Source organism: Odocoileus virginianus, chromosome 26, assembly GCF_023699985.2.
Source record: "Odocoileus virginianus isolate 20LAN1187 ecotype Illinois chromosome 26, Ovbor_1.2, whole genome shotgun sequence".
Classification (NCBI taxonomy): Eukaryota; Metazoa; Chordata; class Mammalia; order Artiodactyla; family Cervidae; genus Odocoileus; species Odocoileus virginianus.
In genome coordinates this window covers 6,755,080-6,772,620 of record NC_069699.1, presented here as the reverse complement: position 1 = coordinate 6,772,620, position 17,541 = coordinate 6,755,080, and the positions used below count along the sequence as shown (strand labels likewise).

General features: G+C 39.9%; 1 non-coding gene across 1 annotated transcript; it reads left to right on the top strand.

Annotated features, from left to right (window-relative positions):
* Positions 1–777: 777 nt before the first annotated feature.
* Positions 778–850, top strand: TRNAG-ACC (transfer RNA glycine (anticodon ACC)). The gene has a single exon. It is a non-coding gene; the product is annotated as a tRNA-Gly (tRNA).
* Positions 851–17,541: the final 16,691 nt, after the last annotated feature.

Sequence of the window (17,541 nt, the reverse complement as noted above, 5' to 3'; positions counted from 1 at the left end):
GGTCTTTTCCAATGAGTCACCTCTTCGCATGAGGTGGCCAAAGTACTGGAGTTTCAGCTTCAGCATCAATCCTTCCAATGAACCTGAACATTGCATTCAGATAATTTTTCACATTCCCTTCTCCAGGGAATGGAAAACCACTTCCATTTTCTTGCCTTGAGAACCCCATGAACAGTATGAAAACGCAAAAAGATAGGACACTGAAAGATGAACTCCCCAGGTCAGTAGGTGCCTAATATGCTACCGGAGATCAGTGGAGAAATAACTCCATAAAGAATGAAGAGACAGAACCAAAGCAAAAATAACACTCAGTTGTGGATGTGACTCGTGATAGAAGCAAAGTTTGATGCTATAAAGAACAATATTGCATAGGAACCTGGAATGTTAGGTCCATGAATCAAGGCAATATGGAAGTGGTCAAATAGGAGATGGCAAGAGTGAATGTCGACATTTTAGGAATCAGCAAATTAAAATGAACTAGGATGGGTGAATTTAACTCAGATGACCATTATATCTACGACTGTGGGAAAGGATCCCTGAGAAGAAATGGAGTAGCCCTCATAGTCAACAAAACAGTCCAAAATGCAATCAAGATTGGAGGCAATCTCAAAAACGACAGAATGATCTGTTCATTTCCAAGGCAAACCATTCTATATTACAGTAATCCAAGTCTATGCCCTGACCAAAAATGCTGAAGCTGAAGTTGAATGGTTCTATGAAGACCTACAAGACCTTCTAGAACTAACACCCAAAAAAGATGTCCTTTTGATTATGACTTCCCTGGTGGCTCAGATGGTAAAGCGCCTGCTTACCATGCAGGAGACCCGGGTTCAATCCCTGGGTCAGGAAGATCCTCTGGAAAGGGAAATGGCAACCCACACCTGTACTCTTACCTGGAAAATTCCAAGGATGGGGGAGACTGGTAGGCAACAGTCCATGGGGTTTCAAAGAGTAAGATACAACTGAGTGACTTAATTTTCTTTTCTTTCTTTGCTTTTGTTCCACTTTAGGGGATTAAATGCAAATGTAGAAAGTTAATAAATACCTGGGTAACAGGCAAATTTGGCCTTGGAGTACAGAATGAAGCACAGCAAAGGCTAACAGTTTTGCCAAGAGAATGCACTGGTCATAGCAAACACCCTCTTCCAACAACACAAGAGAAGACTCTACACATAGACATCACCTGATGGTCAACACCGAAATCAGATTGATCATATTCTTTGCAGCCAAAGAAGGAGAAGCTCTATACAGTCAGCAAAAACAAGACTTGGAGCTGACTGAGGCTCAGATCATGAACTCCTTATTGCCAAATGCAGACTTAAATCAAAGAAAGTAGGGAAAACCACTAGACCGAAGTGAGAAATAGATTCAAGGGATTCGATCTGATAGACAGAGTGCCTGAAGAACTATGGGCATTGTACAGGAGGCAGTGATCAAGAGCATCCCCACAAAAAATAGATGCAAAAAGCCAAACAGCTGTCTGAGAAGGCCTTACAAATAGCTGTGAAAAGAAAAGAAGCAAAAAGCAAAGGAGGAAAGGAAAGATATACCCATTTGAATGCAGAATTCCAAAGAACAGCAAGGAGAGATAAGAAAGCCTTCCTCAGTGATCAGTGCAAAGAAAGAGAGGAAACAATAGAATGGGAAAGACTAGAGAGCTCTTCAAGAAAATTAGAGATACCAAGGGAACTTTTCATGCAAATATGGGCACAATAAAGGACAGAAATGATATGGACCTAACAGAAGCAGAAGATATTAAGACAAGGTGGCAAGAATACACAGAAGAACTATACAAAGAAGATCTTCACGACCCATATAATCACAATGGTATGATCACTAACCTAGAGCCAGACATCCTGGAATGTGAAGTCAAGTGGGCCTTAGGAAGCATCACTACAAACAAAGCTAGTGGAGGTGATGGAATTCCAGTTGAGATATTTTAAATCCTAAAAGATGATGCTTGAAAGTGCTGCACTCAATATGCCAGCAAATTTGGAAAACTCAGCAGTGGCCACAGGACTGAAAAAGGTCAGTTTTCATTCCAATCCCAAAGAAAGGCAATGCCAAAGAATGCTTGAACTACAGCATAATTGCACTCATTTCACACGCTAGTAAAGTAATGCTCAAAATTCTCCAAGCCAGGCTTCAACAATACGTGAACTGTGAATCTCCAGATGTTCAAGCTGGATTTAGAAAAGGCAGAGGAACCAGAGATCAAGTTGTCAACATCCGTTGGATCATTGAAAAAGCAAGAGAATTCCAGAAAAACATCTATTTCTGCTTTATTGACCATGCTAAAGCCTTTGACTGTGTGGATCACAACAAACTGTGGAAAATTCTTAAAGACATGTAAATACCAGACCACCTGACCTGTCTCCTGAGAAATCTGTATGCAGGTCAGGAAGCAACAGTTGGAACTGGACATGGAACAACAGGCTGGTTCCAAATAGGAAAAGGAGTGTGTCAAGGCTGTATATTGCCACCCTGCTTAATTAACTTATATGCAGAGTACATAGTGAGAAATGCTGGGCTAGATGAACACAAGCTGGACTCAAGATTGCTGGGAGAAATGTCAATAACCTCAGATATGCAGATGACATCACTCTTATGCCAGAAAGCGAAGAACTAAGAGCCTCTTGATGAAAGTGAAAGAGGAGAGTGAAAAACTTGGCTTAAAACTCTCAACATTCAGAAAACTAAGATCATGGCATCTGGTCCCATCACTTCATGGCAAATAGATGGGAAAACAGTGGAAACAGTGAGAGACTTTATTTTGGGGGCTCCAAAATCACTGCAGATGGTGACTGCAGCCATGAAATTAAAAGACACTTGCTCCTTGGAAGAAAAGTTAAGACCAACCTAGGCAGAATATTAAAAAGCAGAGACATTACTTTGCCAACAAAGGTCCATCTAGTCAAAGCTGTGGGTTTTCCAGTAGTCATATATGGACGTGAGAGTTGGACTATAAAGAAAGATGAGTGCTGAAGAACGGATGCTTTTGAACTGTGGTATTGGAGAAGACTCTTGAGAGTCCCTTGGACTGCAAGGAGATCCAACCAGTCCATCCTAAAGGAGATTAGTCCTGAATACTCATTGGAAGGACTGATGCTAAAGCTGAAACTCTAAAACACTGACCCCTTAATGCGAAGAACTGACTCATGTGAAAAAACCCTGATGCTAGGAAAGATTGAAGGCGGGAGGAGTAGGGGACAACAGAGGATGAGGTGGTTGAATGGCATCACCAACTCAATGGACATTGAGTTTGAATAAACTCCGGGAGTTGGTGATGGACAGGGAGGCCTGGCATGCTGCAGTCCATGGGGTCACAGAGTCAGACACGACTGAGCAACTGGACTAAACTGAAGTGAATCTTTCCCAAAGTGTAACTGTGGTTTTCCTTATTCCCTTGCTTAAAATTTGTCAGCAGCTCTTGAATTAAGGATAAGACTCTTCGGGGGAGAAAAAGTGTTTTCTCATTTTGTTGCAAACTGGTGGACACAGCTTCCTGGTCTAAACATGTTATTCCTAATGATAATGAGGAGGAAGTGGCAAAAAATAAGAAGGAAAAAGGTGAATGACCATTGTGGCTCCTTCATATGCCACAGTGTTAAACTGAAAGTCCTGAAATGTGTGTGTGTATATGTCCCTAAAAGTTGCCCTAATTAGAAAAAAGATGCTTTTAACTCATAATCATACAATACTAGTATGTATGATTATATATATTAGTAAGTGAACTGAAAATTGCTCAGTCGTGTCTGACTCTTTGCAACTCCATGGACTGTAGCCTGCCAGGCTCCTCTGTCCATAGGATTCTCTGGGCAAGAATATTGGAGTGCGTACCCATTCCCTTCCCCAGGAGACCTTCCCAACCCAGGGATCAAACCCATGTTTCAAACCCAGGTCTCCCTCATTGCAGGCAGATTGTTTACTATCTGAACCACAAGGAAAGCCCATATATATTAGTGAGAAAAGCTTTTAATGAAAATGAGTTTATATGAAAGTTTAGGACACATTTAAAATTCCTCTTACGGGAGCACAGGCCTTAATCATTTCAGAGTGAATAAGGAAATAAAGAAAACAGAGAGAGTTTTAAAACTAAAACACAGATCATTTTTAAAAGCATGGTACTGCATTATTTCCAGTTATGAAAAATGATCAAAAGAATGTCAATAAAGCCTTGTAGACTTGTTTTAAGTACTATACATAATCTGATTTAACTGAGAAAACTAAGGTCTTCAAAATACTGATACAAAAGTGCTTAGGCACTCTTCTCTTTTTACTAATTAATCTTGTTGCAATTTTGTTTCTTCTGTCAGTTCTGGCAAAGACCCGCACTCTTTGTGAGGTATCCATAATGTTTCAAGCATGGTGATTGCCCATGGAAGAAAAGAAAAAGGCTTACATGTGCCCCACCCCTTGGGAGTCCCATCCAGTCAATTCACATGAATTATCTCACATTCTAATTTAATGGAATCAAAAGCACTAGGCTGTAGATCACTACCCGGTAGTGGTTCCGTTCATCCATGTGCTGGAGATACAACGGGAAACAGAAGAGGGAGTCCTGAGGGACACAGACGGGAACCACAAGAGAAACGGTTCACAGCGTTAGTAAGAGCTTCACTAGACCCTCTGGGACCCGAGCCGATGCAGCTCAAATCTGCCTGTGGGTACTCTGAAAGGCATCTCGAAAGCATGAAGACTGGACAAACCCCTAATGGATACATGCGTTTCTCAAGGCAGGCCACGGCAGGAAAGGCATTCACACTGCTGCTCAGAGAACTGAAGGGCGACACACTCACCTGCCTCGACCACGGGGTGCAGGAAACACCCGGAAAACACAGGTAAGATTGCAAGCCCCAGGAACATCCTCGGGTTTGCCTTTTGAAAGGTTGCTCTGGTGAGACTGAGGAGTCACAACAGTGAGGGATGAGACCGGAGGCAGAGCAGGTCTAGAAGGTGTCAAGACAAGCCCGAGTGGACCAGTGTGGATGGCCTGAGTGCCTCAAAGATGGGAGTGTGGGAACCTGGCATTTTTTCACAGGTGCACTCGGGTTCAATTCTCCCTTAGTAGGACATATTGAGGCAAGTGGAACCTTGAGAAGCGATGAAGGTCAGACCTGACCGACTCTGAATTTCAGTTCTCTAATTCTGGGTGAGACCTCTTCTCCAATGATGAGCACTAGTGGGGGCAGGCAGGGAAGGTCTGTCAGTGTCTGTGCTGCTGGGAAACATCACAGAGGTTGCTGATCTGTTTTGGAGAGCTATAGATCTTTTCGATCAGACATACACAATCTTTAGGTTCAGGGTGTATCCAAGAGTGACTAAGACTCTGGCTTTTACATTTAAATGGAAGATTTGGTGAATATTATAGGAACTAGTAACTTCAAGGGCTTCTAAAAATTTAGTTTCTCCCAGGAAAGAATCACTGACTGAGGAGTACTTAAAAATGGCTAAATTTTCATCTGAAATACAGATGCCTGTTTTTAATTATTAATTAAACTTTGGTTATGTTGCCTCATTAATAAACCATATGTTCTAAAGATCTCAAAATGAGAACTAATGAAACTATTATTATTCAGTGGAAATAATAATTATTATTCATTTATATAGGATTCTCATGGCATGAGATTATACAGAAAATGACTTCCTAATCACAGAGCCAAACTCCATGTCAATGGAGCTATAATAAAAAGCTCCCTTACCAAGTCTAAGAGTAGAATATGGCTGTTGCTGCTTCTCTCCTGGGTCAAAGATAGTTCTGACCCAACCTCTATCATTAACTATTAATATAACACTGAGGGAATCCCAAGTCACACAGGAAGTTGCAATGGCTATTGTGAATATTGCTGCAATGAACACAGGGATGAATGTATCTTTTGAATTATGGTTTTCTCTGGATACATGCCCAAAAGTGGGACTGCAGGATCATAGGGTAACTCTATCTTTAGTTTTCTGAAGAATCTCCATACTCTACTCAATGACTGCACCAATTTACATCCCCACCAATAGTAGAAAGGCTCACATTTCTCCACACTATTTATATTTATAGACCATTTACTATTTATAGACTTTTTGACTACAACCACTCCAACCTGTGTGAGGTGATACTTCATTGTAGTTTTAATAATTAGCGATGTTGAACATCTTTTCATGTGCCTTTTGGCCATCTGTATGTCTTCTTTGGAGAAATGTCTAATTAGATGTTCTGCCTATGCTTTGATTAGGTTGTTTGGGGTTTTTTTTTTATATTGAGTTATATGAGCTGTTTCCATATTTTGGAGATTAATCCCTTGTCAGTCACATCATTTACAAATATTTTCTCTCATTTTGTAGGTTGCCTTTTTCTTTACGGTCCCCTTTGCTGTGCAAAAGCTTTCAAGTTTAATTATGTCCCATTTATTTATTTTTGTTTTTATTTCCATTACTTTAGGAGACAGATCCAAAAAGATATTGCTGCAATTTATGTCAAAGAGTGTTCTGGGTATGTTTTCCTCTAGGAGTTTTATAGTATCCAGTCTTACATTTAGATCTTTAATCCATTTTGAGTTTATTTTTGTCTGTGGTGTTACAGAATGTTCTAATGTCATACTTTCACAGTAGCTGATGAGTTTCCCCAAGAAAACTTATTGAAAAACTATCTTTTCTCTGTTGTATATTCTTGCCTCCTTTGTCTTAGATTAACTGATCATAGGTGTGCAGGTTTATTTCTGTTCTTTCTATACTTTTCATTGATTTATATTTCTGTTTTTGTGCCAGTACCACACTGTTTTGATTACTGTAGAAAAGCAAATGTTGGGTAAATAAATGTTTGTTGGGCCACACAGAGGCAATGAGACAGACTGACCTCTGACATCCAAGCCCTGCCGGGTTCCCTCACCACACACCATATTCTTTGCAGATATCTCTGATGATAGCTCTATTCTGGAAATGGGCCCTTCATCCCAAAGTTTTAGGTATCCAGTGAAAGTGAAAGTGTTAGTCACTCAGTTGTGTCCAACTCTTTGCAATCCCATGAACTACAGCCTGCCAGGCTCCTCTGTCCATGGGATTCTCCAGGCAAGAATACTGGAGTGGGTTGCCATTCCCTTCTCCAGGGGATTTTCCTGACCCAGGGATTGAATCTGGATCTCCTGCATTGCAGGCAGATTCTTTACTGTAGAGATGACCGTTACGCAGCTAAGGGAGAAGTAAAAAGGAAGACTTCCTGAGTCTTGTTTTAGGTAAAAATAATCAACCTAAACTAATCCTCCCAGCAAAGAGACACATTTTATGGCGCTGATTGTGCTCCGCCACATACCAAGGCTAACAGCTCCTAGATGGTGTGACTAGAGTACCCGGGGTCATTGGTGCAAGATGAAGCTGATGGAAAAGAAACCTTTCAGAAAGATTGAGCCTCATGGAACTTGAGTGTTCAAAGGTATTTTTAATCTAAACAATATACAATTTTCTTCTTAGTAGTGGGTGCAATATGAAATCATGGAAAAAAATAGAGACTAGGTATCAGATTATGACTTCCCTTCTGCTGGCAAGGTAGTCAAAAAGTCATTCAGAATCTCTGAACTGCAGTTTCTTCCTCATATTAATTGTAGAAATTAATCTAGGGGAAATGAATACCTACCCAATACTGTATCTTCTCATTCATTTTATATCCCTTAGTAAAGTCTTCCTTATGCCATATTAACTGAATTCCTGTGTATTACAATAGTTTTGTTGCTATGATGACAGAGATCTTTTTCCTAATTATATCTGCAAGTGTACAAAAAGCTAATGATGTTATTCATGTAGATTTTCACAGGAAACTCTTATATTAGTCTTAATAATTTTGTAGTTGACGTTCTTGAATTCTTTAGGAAAATAGTATCACCTGCACTTAAAAAATATTTGTTGAATGAATAAGTAAACCAACCAAGTTGGCCCCATATTTTCAATATGGGCTCATTACCAGTCCTATTTAAACAAAATTCCTTCATTCTTAAGAGCACCTCCATATTTTTGTTATCTTATTAATATCTTAATTTTCAAAAAAAAACATATGAATGGCATTTTCCATAAGTTATCTCATGTTTGAAAATATTCTGCCTTTGTCTTGCATGCGTACATGCTAAGTCACTTCAGTTGTGTCCAACTGTTTGTGACCCCGTGGACTGTAGCCCACCAGGTTATTCTGTCCGTGGGATTCTCCAGGCAAGAATACTGGAGTAGGTTGCTATGCCCTTCCCAACCTAGGGATCAAATCTGCACTTTTTATGTTTCTTATTGGATCTGAGTAAAGGATGCATTGGCAGGTGAGTTCTTTATCACTAGCACCACCTGGGAAGCCTTGCCTTTGTCTTAAAATCCAGTAAATAGCAACCTATTATCTTTTGGTATCTAAAGTTCATAGGATGATTCACTAGGCTATAAATTCTATGAAGAAAATGACTCATGGTAACTAAATTTCCAGGACCAATCAGTGTAACAGAAATCACTGTGCTGTGCTAAGTTGCTTCAGTCGTGTCTGACTCTTTGTGACCCTATGGACTGTAGCCTGCCAGGCTCCTCTGTCCATGGGATTCTCCAGGCAAAAATATTGGAGCAGGTTGCCATTCCCTTCTCCAGGAGATTTCTGACTCAGGGATCAGATCGAACCAGTGTCTCTTATGTCTAACCTGCCTTGGCAGGCGGGTTCTTTACCACTAGCGCCACCTGTGAAGCCCCAATCACTAGCACTTCCATTAGTCAGCTTCTGCTTGGTTACACTGCTTTGGCAGAAAACCCTAGTATCCCCATTGTTCTAACCAACAAGAGTTTATTTCTCAATCACATTATGTGTTGGCTGCATACAGGTAGGTTGAGGCTCTACTCCATAACTGTAGCTTTCTTTACGTCTTTTATGCCAGAATCCATGCTGATAGAGCAAATACTACCTTGAGCATTTTTTCTCCTAGCAGAAAGGAAAGGACAGTAGCAGAACCATATATAAGTTTCACTCTTAAACCCTCTACTTAGATGCAGCACATAACACCCAACTCATATGCCATTAGCCACCTGGCTAAGCTTGACAGCAATGGAGAGATACACTTCTCCTGTAGGGGAGCAAGTCACGTGGAACAAGCAGGGATGTACTGATCATCTTAAAGGCAGGGCAGCAAACTGAGAACAGCTCTATCTACCGCAGTACTCCACAAATACTTGTTGAATAAATACATGATTGGTTAACTTTTTATTTTCCTTTTTTCTGCATCATTGCTTATTGAATTGTTTCTTCTTTATTCCCAAAGTTTCAGAATATCATTAGACTCGATCTGGGAATGGATTCATTCATCTAGTATGGCCCTTAGTGAGTCTTTTCTTTTCTCTTGACGTAGGACTTTAGGGGGATTCTATTTTGTTTTCAGTCTTAGGGAAATGTACTTCTATCCTTCTTTCTCCTTGTTAATTATTTTTACTTACTTACTTGCTTATTTATTCAGCTGTACCAGGTCTTAGTTGCATCAAGCCTGACCAGGTAATGAACCCAGGCCCTTTGCACTGGGAGTGAGGAGTTTTAGCCACTGGATCACCAGGGAAGTCCCTTTTCCTCCTAATTTTTGTTTTTACAACCTGCTTTGTCTGCCAAAGAATTGATACTTTCAAACTGTGGTGCTGGAAAAGACTCTTGAGAGTCCCTTGGACAGCAAGGAGATCAAACCAGTTAACCTTAAAGGAAATCATTCCTGAAAACACTTTGGAAGGACTGATGCTGAAGCTGAAGCTCCAATACTTTGGCCATCTGATGCGAAAAACTGACTCATTGGAAAAGAGTGATGCTGGGCAAGATTGAAGGCAGGAGGATAAGAGGGCAACAGAGGATGAGAGGTTGGATGGCATCACTGATTCAATGGACATGAACTTGGTTGGGCAAACTCTGGGAGATGGTGAGGGACAGAGAAACCTGGCACGCTGCAGTCCATGGGGTGGCAGTCCACGGAGTTGGACACAAACTGGCAACTGAACAACAACAACATTGTCTTTCCCTAAGTATTGCTGCATGTATAGCTGACATCTTCCATCTATTCCCTATATATCTTACCTTTCTTATAAAGCTTGAATGTCTTCATTTTTCTCTGAGCTCTAGTAATATTTCTTCAACATTCTCCAGGCTCCTAAATCTATTTTCTGCACGGATCATCATTGTTCTATGTAATAGATTTAAGTTCTATTTATGATTATCTAACCTTGGGAAGATCAGAAATAAAGAATGCAAGTGTGAGAGTATATAGGGTATTTTTCAATAGGTTATTGCATCTTTCCCCTCAAGGAAGAATTGAAAAATCACGTGGCCATGTTTGTATTAGATATTAAGTGTGTTTTAATTTGAAGTGTGCAATAAATCACTGAAACCTGGCTAGGAATATATTTTGATTTTGACTATAAGCAGGGGACCCTTGAATCCCATTTTGCCCATTGTCCTAACACAATTATTAACAGCTCCTATGCTTATTCCCAGAAAGGTCTTGGCTTGGAATATAAATTATGTGGTCACCTTAATCATTCATTAGTCAATATTGTCTCCTTATAAAAACAAAGAGGTTAAGAATACTTGGACCCCACTCCTCTGATTATTCATGGGAGAATCTAAGCCATTGGAGACAATTTCTTGAACTAGTGCAAATCTAGACCTGTTTTGATGAATAAGAGCAGAGAATGGAAGTATGTTAAAAGGGCTAAACTGTATACAATGAAGGGCTTCCCAGATGGCGCCGGTGGTAAAGAACCTGCCTGCCAATGCAGGAGACGTAAGAGACATGGGTTTGATCCCTGGGTCGGGAAGATCCCTGGAGGAGGGCATGGCAGCTCACTTGAGTATTCTTGCCTGGAGAATCCCATAGACAGAGGAGACTTGGGGGGTGACTATGGTCCAGTCCATGGGGTCGCAAAGAGTTGGACATGACTCAAGCAACTGAGCATGCATGCACATACAAAGAACAGTATTGCTGTATTTGATTAATGCATCCATACCTCCTTGGTCTCTGCAGAGAGGCAGGGTTCTCACAGAGTAGATCATGGCCAAACTACGCCCATCATCCTTAGAGAAGGTATTTGTCTTCTGTGGTTTTAGTCTGGCCAAGGACTGGGGCACATATTCCTTCTATGTTTACAGCCCCAAACAATCGGGACTGTTTCTCTTAGTTAATTTATGTGTCATCTGAGATTTGGATAAACCTGTAGGAAGGCTTGTGGGGAGTGAAATACATGGCCAGTATATTATTTGGATTAGTACAGAAATCATAGTGTAATATTCTTCTAAGGACTTTTTAAATACCTCCATTATATTTTTTATCCCTAAGAACTACTTCTTCTTTCCATGAAATAAAATTATTTCATGATTCTCTATTTATGGTTTATTGACTTAATGTCCTCTGGGATTTCACTGAATATTATTATTTATCTATTAATAGCAGTAACTTTGTTTAAAAGGTACCATTTGTCCACGTGGTTGCCTTAATTTCTACTACTAATTAGATAGATAGATATTTAGAAACAGCTGCAGATGCTATATGTACAAACACTAGGGATGTTTTTGAAATGTCTACTCATTCTTATGTCATAGTAGGATGTCTGTCTTACCTTTAGCAGTTGACCAGAGGGGGTTCCCTGCTAGCTCAGCTGGTAAAGAATCTGCTTGCAATGCAGGAGACTCTGGTTTGATTCCTGGGTCTGCCAAGATCTCCTGGAGAAGCGATAGGTTACCCACTCCAGTACTCTTTGGTTTCCCTGATGGCTTAGATGGTAAAGAATCCACCTGCAATGAGGGAGACCTGGGTTTCATCCCTGGGTTGGGAAGATCCCCTGGAGAAGGGTATGGCAACCCAATCCTGTATTCTTGCCTGGAGAATCCCATGGACAGAGGAGCCTGGCAGGCTACAGTTCATGGGGTGGCAAAGAGTCAGACACGACTGAGTGATTAAGCATAGCACAAGGTGCTGTTTGAGCTGTAGCTCAAATATAATAGTGTTCAAACCTTTAGGAAAAGATGGAGAGAAAAAGGAAAGGTTTTAATCTCTTGAGAAACAGTAATCTTTTGAGGGATAGTGTGGAGATATTTTGGTGAATATAGGCAAAAGAAAGAAGGCTTGGGCAGAAATATTCTTTGAGGTTAAATATTATCTCTAACCCTTGGACCCCTTCTTTCCTTCCTTCCCACATAGTCCACCTAACAAAACAACATAAAGTCCATAAAGGCAGAAGTCTTCATCCCAAGTCAGTCCACTGTCTTCATGACCTTTCATTTATCAGCCACATTCCAGGACACTTGGGGTACCCTCTTGGGATTTTTTCCTGCTCTGTATAGATCTGTACACCTTGGTTTGGAACTCTAAAATGATCGTCATTTGCCTATACATCTGTCAACTGCTGATAAAACAGTTCTCATTTCCAGGACCTGACAGTTCAGACAAGAGGATTTTACTGAATTATTTGTGTATTTGTGTATTTGCCAGAAGTCATTTTAGCTTCCTAGGTAGGTTATTCCTGTCTATAGGAAGAACAGGAGTTTACACACTCTTCCTTCTCATTTCTACTGTTTCTTGCCAAAAATCCTAGAAGTTTTAGGAGGACACTACGTACTAGTTCATAGCTATGACATAGGCATTTCTTTGTTATTGGATCATATTTATGGGGATGTGAAAGCATGAAGAAATTAGTCCAGAAGTTGGAAGAAATCCACTCTTCTGTTCTAATCCATTCTAGTGTGTAGCTATTGCAGTGGATTCCAAAGCAACTCAAAAGAAAAGTCTTCAGTCACCTGGGATGACAAAACGGCCTCTTATTTGAACCCATTAGCAGACATTCCCTCCTTCTGAAGCTCTCCCTGGTATTTCCAAGGTCTCCAATAGCTAAATAAGTATGGAATCAGCTGGTAAGTACCACCAAGTAACTGAGCTGACTTTTTCAAGGTGACAAACTTGCCCTGACTCTAAAGCCATGCTGCTCTTTTATTTAAGGTACTGAAGCTACACAGCCTATTTGCTGAAGTTTGTGTGCTAAACAACTCATTAGTGTTACACCTGCTTGGATGGCATGTGATTCAACTTTGGAACCATTTTCAGTAAGGATCACATTGTGAACATTATACCCTTGTTGCTTTACATGTACAGAAAATTTGTATCACCTTGCTGCTCTGTCTGTTGAGGAGGCTGGTTTACGGATGAGAGCTGGAGGCACACTGTGGTCATTAGAGGCTACTGTCTGTGTTTCTAGTTCTGTTTAACTACTAAGAAAACTGCTGACAACTTTTAAGAGCTTCCACTGAAACAGCAAGTTGCAAAAAAAAAAAAGATATGTGAGTTCACTTGAGTTGTTTTTAAATTTGAGTTCCACCTACACACACCTGCTGAAAGTGTGGACAGAATGGAGGACATGTGGAGACAATCCTTGAGCTGAGACCTCAAAGGAACCTAAGAGAAGCTTAAAGATCCTGGGATCCCCTTAGGGAATGGCAGAAGTCGGTGGAAATGCTTTATCCAGGTGTCTTTTTTCTGTTCTGAGCACACAAGCAATCAGAAGGAAAGAAACTGCTAATGGAAGCAGAAATGTGTAGACCTTTTTCAGACTATCCCCACTTGAAAAGATCACAAGCCAGGCATAGCAATATTGAAGAGATTAAATCCTGAAGAGGCTAACTACTTGTTACCAATTGCATTAACCATTCAATGTACAGGTTAGGAGGGGGACGTATGTGTTCTAATTTCAAGCCAGAGTTCTCATCACCACCCTACACACTTCTCCACGTTACTCTGTGAGGAGAGGTGTTTGCCCATGGTGGCAAGACTCCATTTGGTAAGACTGATGGGTAATTTCTAAATCATCTGTTAGGAACTCTGAGCAACCTTGGACAGTCAGTTCAAGGACCTGCTTTGGGCCTGAAGAGAAGAAGCTTCCAAGGGTCCTTACCCTGCCGCAAGCAGCTGTTGCGACAGGCAGAACTCCCATATAAACCTGTCCAGAGACACTGGCTGGTGCCTCTTGATGGAGCGCCTGTCACCAGCAGCTCGTCACCAGCCCAGGAAACAAACCTCTGCCTTTAGATTTGGACTGTGTGCCTGCTTAAACTCTGCATAAACTGTAATCCCAATCATTGTGGGAACAGTACACCAGTTCTCTTTTTTTCAAATCTGACCAGTGTGAGACTCTTAACCAAATGGTGCTTCAGGGGTAAAGCAAAGAGAAGGCAGGTGGGAAGAACAAACACCAAATGATAACTTGGAAAGCCAGTGAATGAAAGGGATATGCTCTGGGCCACACTGACCACTGACCTTCAACAACCAAAGGGAGAATTGAGCTCAGGGTAAAGCAGAAGGCAGATTAAATGAGAACACAGTTAAAGCCACAAACCCTGATCCTAAGCTACAAATGCCTTTGGCCCAACCTTCACCTAAGTCTCTCCCTGCACAGTACCTGTTTGGCCCCATGTGAAAAAGAGCCATAAATGAAAAGGAACCAAACTCATACATTTTAAAGAAAGAAGAAGAAGAAGAATGAAAAACAACACAGGATAAAAAAGTATATGTAAGGAAAGAGATGAAGACCTCATGCAAAGGATTCTTCAGGGTCTCAAAGAACTTACATGGAACTTTCTTTTCAAAAATGACATCAAAAAGAGAACTGAAGGCTTGAAAATCTTCAAGAGATTTTAGGATAATAAAAGGAGGAAGGCAGTGAGCTGACAAAGTGCAGGTAGAAATGTAAGAGGAAAATGGAAACATTACAGAAATTAGAGTCTTTTTTGAAGCAGAAAACTATTGAATATATATAATTAAAAATATAGCCTGAACCCTGGCTTGACAAAGCTCAGGTAATAACTCAAATAGTAAGAAAAAGAACAGATATTTAAAGAATTATTAAGAGGATTACAAAAAAAGAAGAATCAACAAATATATAATTGATATCCTAAGAAAAAATAAAGGAATCAAATATTTATGTATATATTGTTACTATATAAAATGTATTATATACATATACTTTATATATACTTCATTGTGAACTGTTCATTAACAAGTTTCATCGTGAATGTAAGGAATAAAGATAAGTCAGAGATTCAGGCTTCCACTTCTGATTATAGCAGACTGGGTAAATTCAGGCCAATTCTCCCCCTGGACATGCAAGTATTAAAAAGCAAACAAATGAAGAAGTAAGAAACCTAAACAAAAATCAAGAGAAATAATAAGAAACTGAAACAGCCTTTGGGAGTTTAAGATAATGATGTTCCCAAACTCCATTAAAATAACCATCCTTAACACATTTATGGAGAAACACACAAGATTGAGATCTTGGAAGACAACTAGGAATTATAAATACAACTAAATGAAAATATTTTGTGTGTGTGGGTTACTTTAACTCCATAATTTCATGTGACCACTTGGGATATTTATTTGTATTTAAAGTCTTAAATGGGGAAAGAGTGCAAACTGTAAGGTAACATTTGGTTTTACAAGAATATATTTTAGTTCATACGTGACCTTTTCCTGAAAAATTATAATTCTTAAAAATACAATTAGCTAAATTGAGAACTTAATGTATGGGCTTAGACACTGGTGAAAAGAATTATGGAATTGGAAGCAAGATCAGAAGAAAATATATAAAGTGAAACATGGGAGAGAAAAGCATGAAAAAGTCAGAAAAAATGATCAGAGAGAAGTGATAAAGACTGATGTACTTGGGGAGACTGACTTGGAGTCCCAGAAAGAGAGGTTACAGAAAATATGACAGAAGTATCATGGCTGAGAACTTTTCAAAACTTTTTTTAAAAATCAAGCTATAAGTTCAAGAAGGCCCAAGAAAGTAATGAAAAAATAAAATAAATAACAATTAAATACCTCAGGATGAAACTAATGAAAGCTAAACAAAACAGACTTTTAAAAGTCTCATGGGACTTTCTAGGTGGTCCAGTGGCTAACACTCCATGCTCCCAATGTAGGGGACTCAAGTTCCATCCCCGGTCAGGGAACTAGATCCCATATGCTGTAAACTAGATCCCATATGATGTAACTAAGACCTAGCATAGTTAAACAAATAAATAAATATTTTAAAAATAAAATAAAGCCGTCACAATTCCCTAAACTCCCTGCAAAGTTAACAGGACTTCCACCCAAAGTCTGGTTCTAACATCAAGAATGAAGATGCCACACACATCAAGAGGCTGTGGAAAAGTGTGCTATTTACATACTTGTATCAATGGGGAGAGCAGGGTGACTTCAGAGAGCAAGCAAAAGAGATGGGCCTGGCTTTCATTGTGATTGGGAAGTAGGGCTGTGGTGAGGGTTCCCACGTGCAGGCAGGGACTTTTGTGGGTAGATTCTCCCACCAGCAGGAAAGAAGGGAGCACCCAGGCTCTTTCATCAGCTGGTCCAGATGTGGGGCAGAAGGAAAAGATGCAGGAGGGAGCTTAGAAGCTGTCAACAACTAAACATCCAGACTTGCAGTCAGACACCTCACAACTGGATTTCTACCTGGAAACAACAGATTCAAACAGAAGACAGTGAAGAAACACAGACCTTCGAAGTATTGAAAGCAGGAAAAGTGTCAATCCAGAATCTGATACTCAGCAAAATACACATGGAGAATGAGGGTGAAATAAGACAAATAAAAACCAAAACGGTTCATAAGCAGCACATCCCAAACACCCTTAAGGAAATAACAATGGGTGTTCTTTAGGAAGAAAATGATCATATATGTTTTCTTGGAGATGCAGGAAGGAATGAAGAGAAGAAAAATAAAAAGCTAGATATGTATGTCAAATGAATGACATAAATAAATAAATGAATGCTTTCTGTATAAAACAATAACAATTATTATCACAATCATGTTTTACATGGCTTAAAATGTATAATGAATTAAAACATATGACCAGTGCATATAAGTTGATAGGAGGTTAAATGGAATTAAATTTTTTAACATTGTCCTGGAAGAGGATAAAAGTTCCAAGTAACATTAGACTTTGATAAGTCAAAGGTATATGTTGTAATCACTAGAGTAACCACCAAAAGATGTATATTTTAAAAGAAAAAAAAATATATAGACATCTAGGCAGAAAGTCATACATAGACTTTACAGAGTGTGTAAGTGTGTGTATTGGGGAGGGAGCTGATGAGATTCCTCTTTTTTTTTTTTTTTTCCATTTATTTTTATTAGTTGGAGGCTAATTACTTTACAACATTGCAGTGGTTTTTGTCATACATTGAAATGAATTAGCCATGGATTTACATGTATTCCCCATCCCGGTCCCCCCTCCCACCTCCCTCTCCACCCGATCCCTCTGGGTCTTCCCAGTGCACCAGGCCCGAGCACTTGTCTCATGCACCCAACCTGGGCTGGTGATCTGTTTCACCCTAGATAATATACATATTTCGAGGCCATTCTCTTGAAACATCCCACCCTTGCCTTGTCCCACAGAGTCTACAAGTCTGTTCTATACATCTGAGTCTCTTTTTCTGTTTTGCATATAGGGTTATCGTTACCATCTTTCTAAATTCCATATATATGTGTTAGTATACTGTAATGGTCTTTATCTTTCTGGCTTAC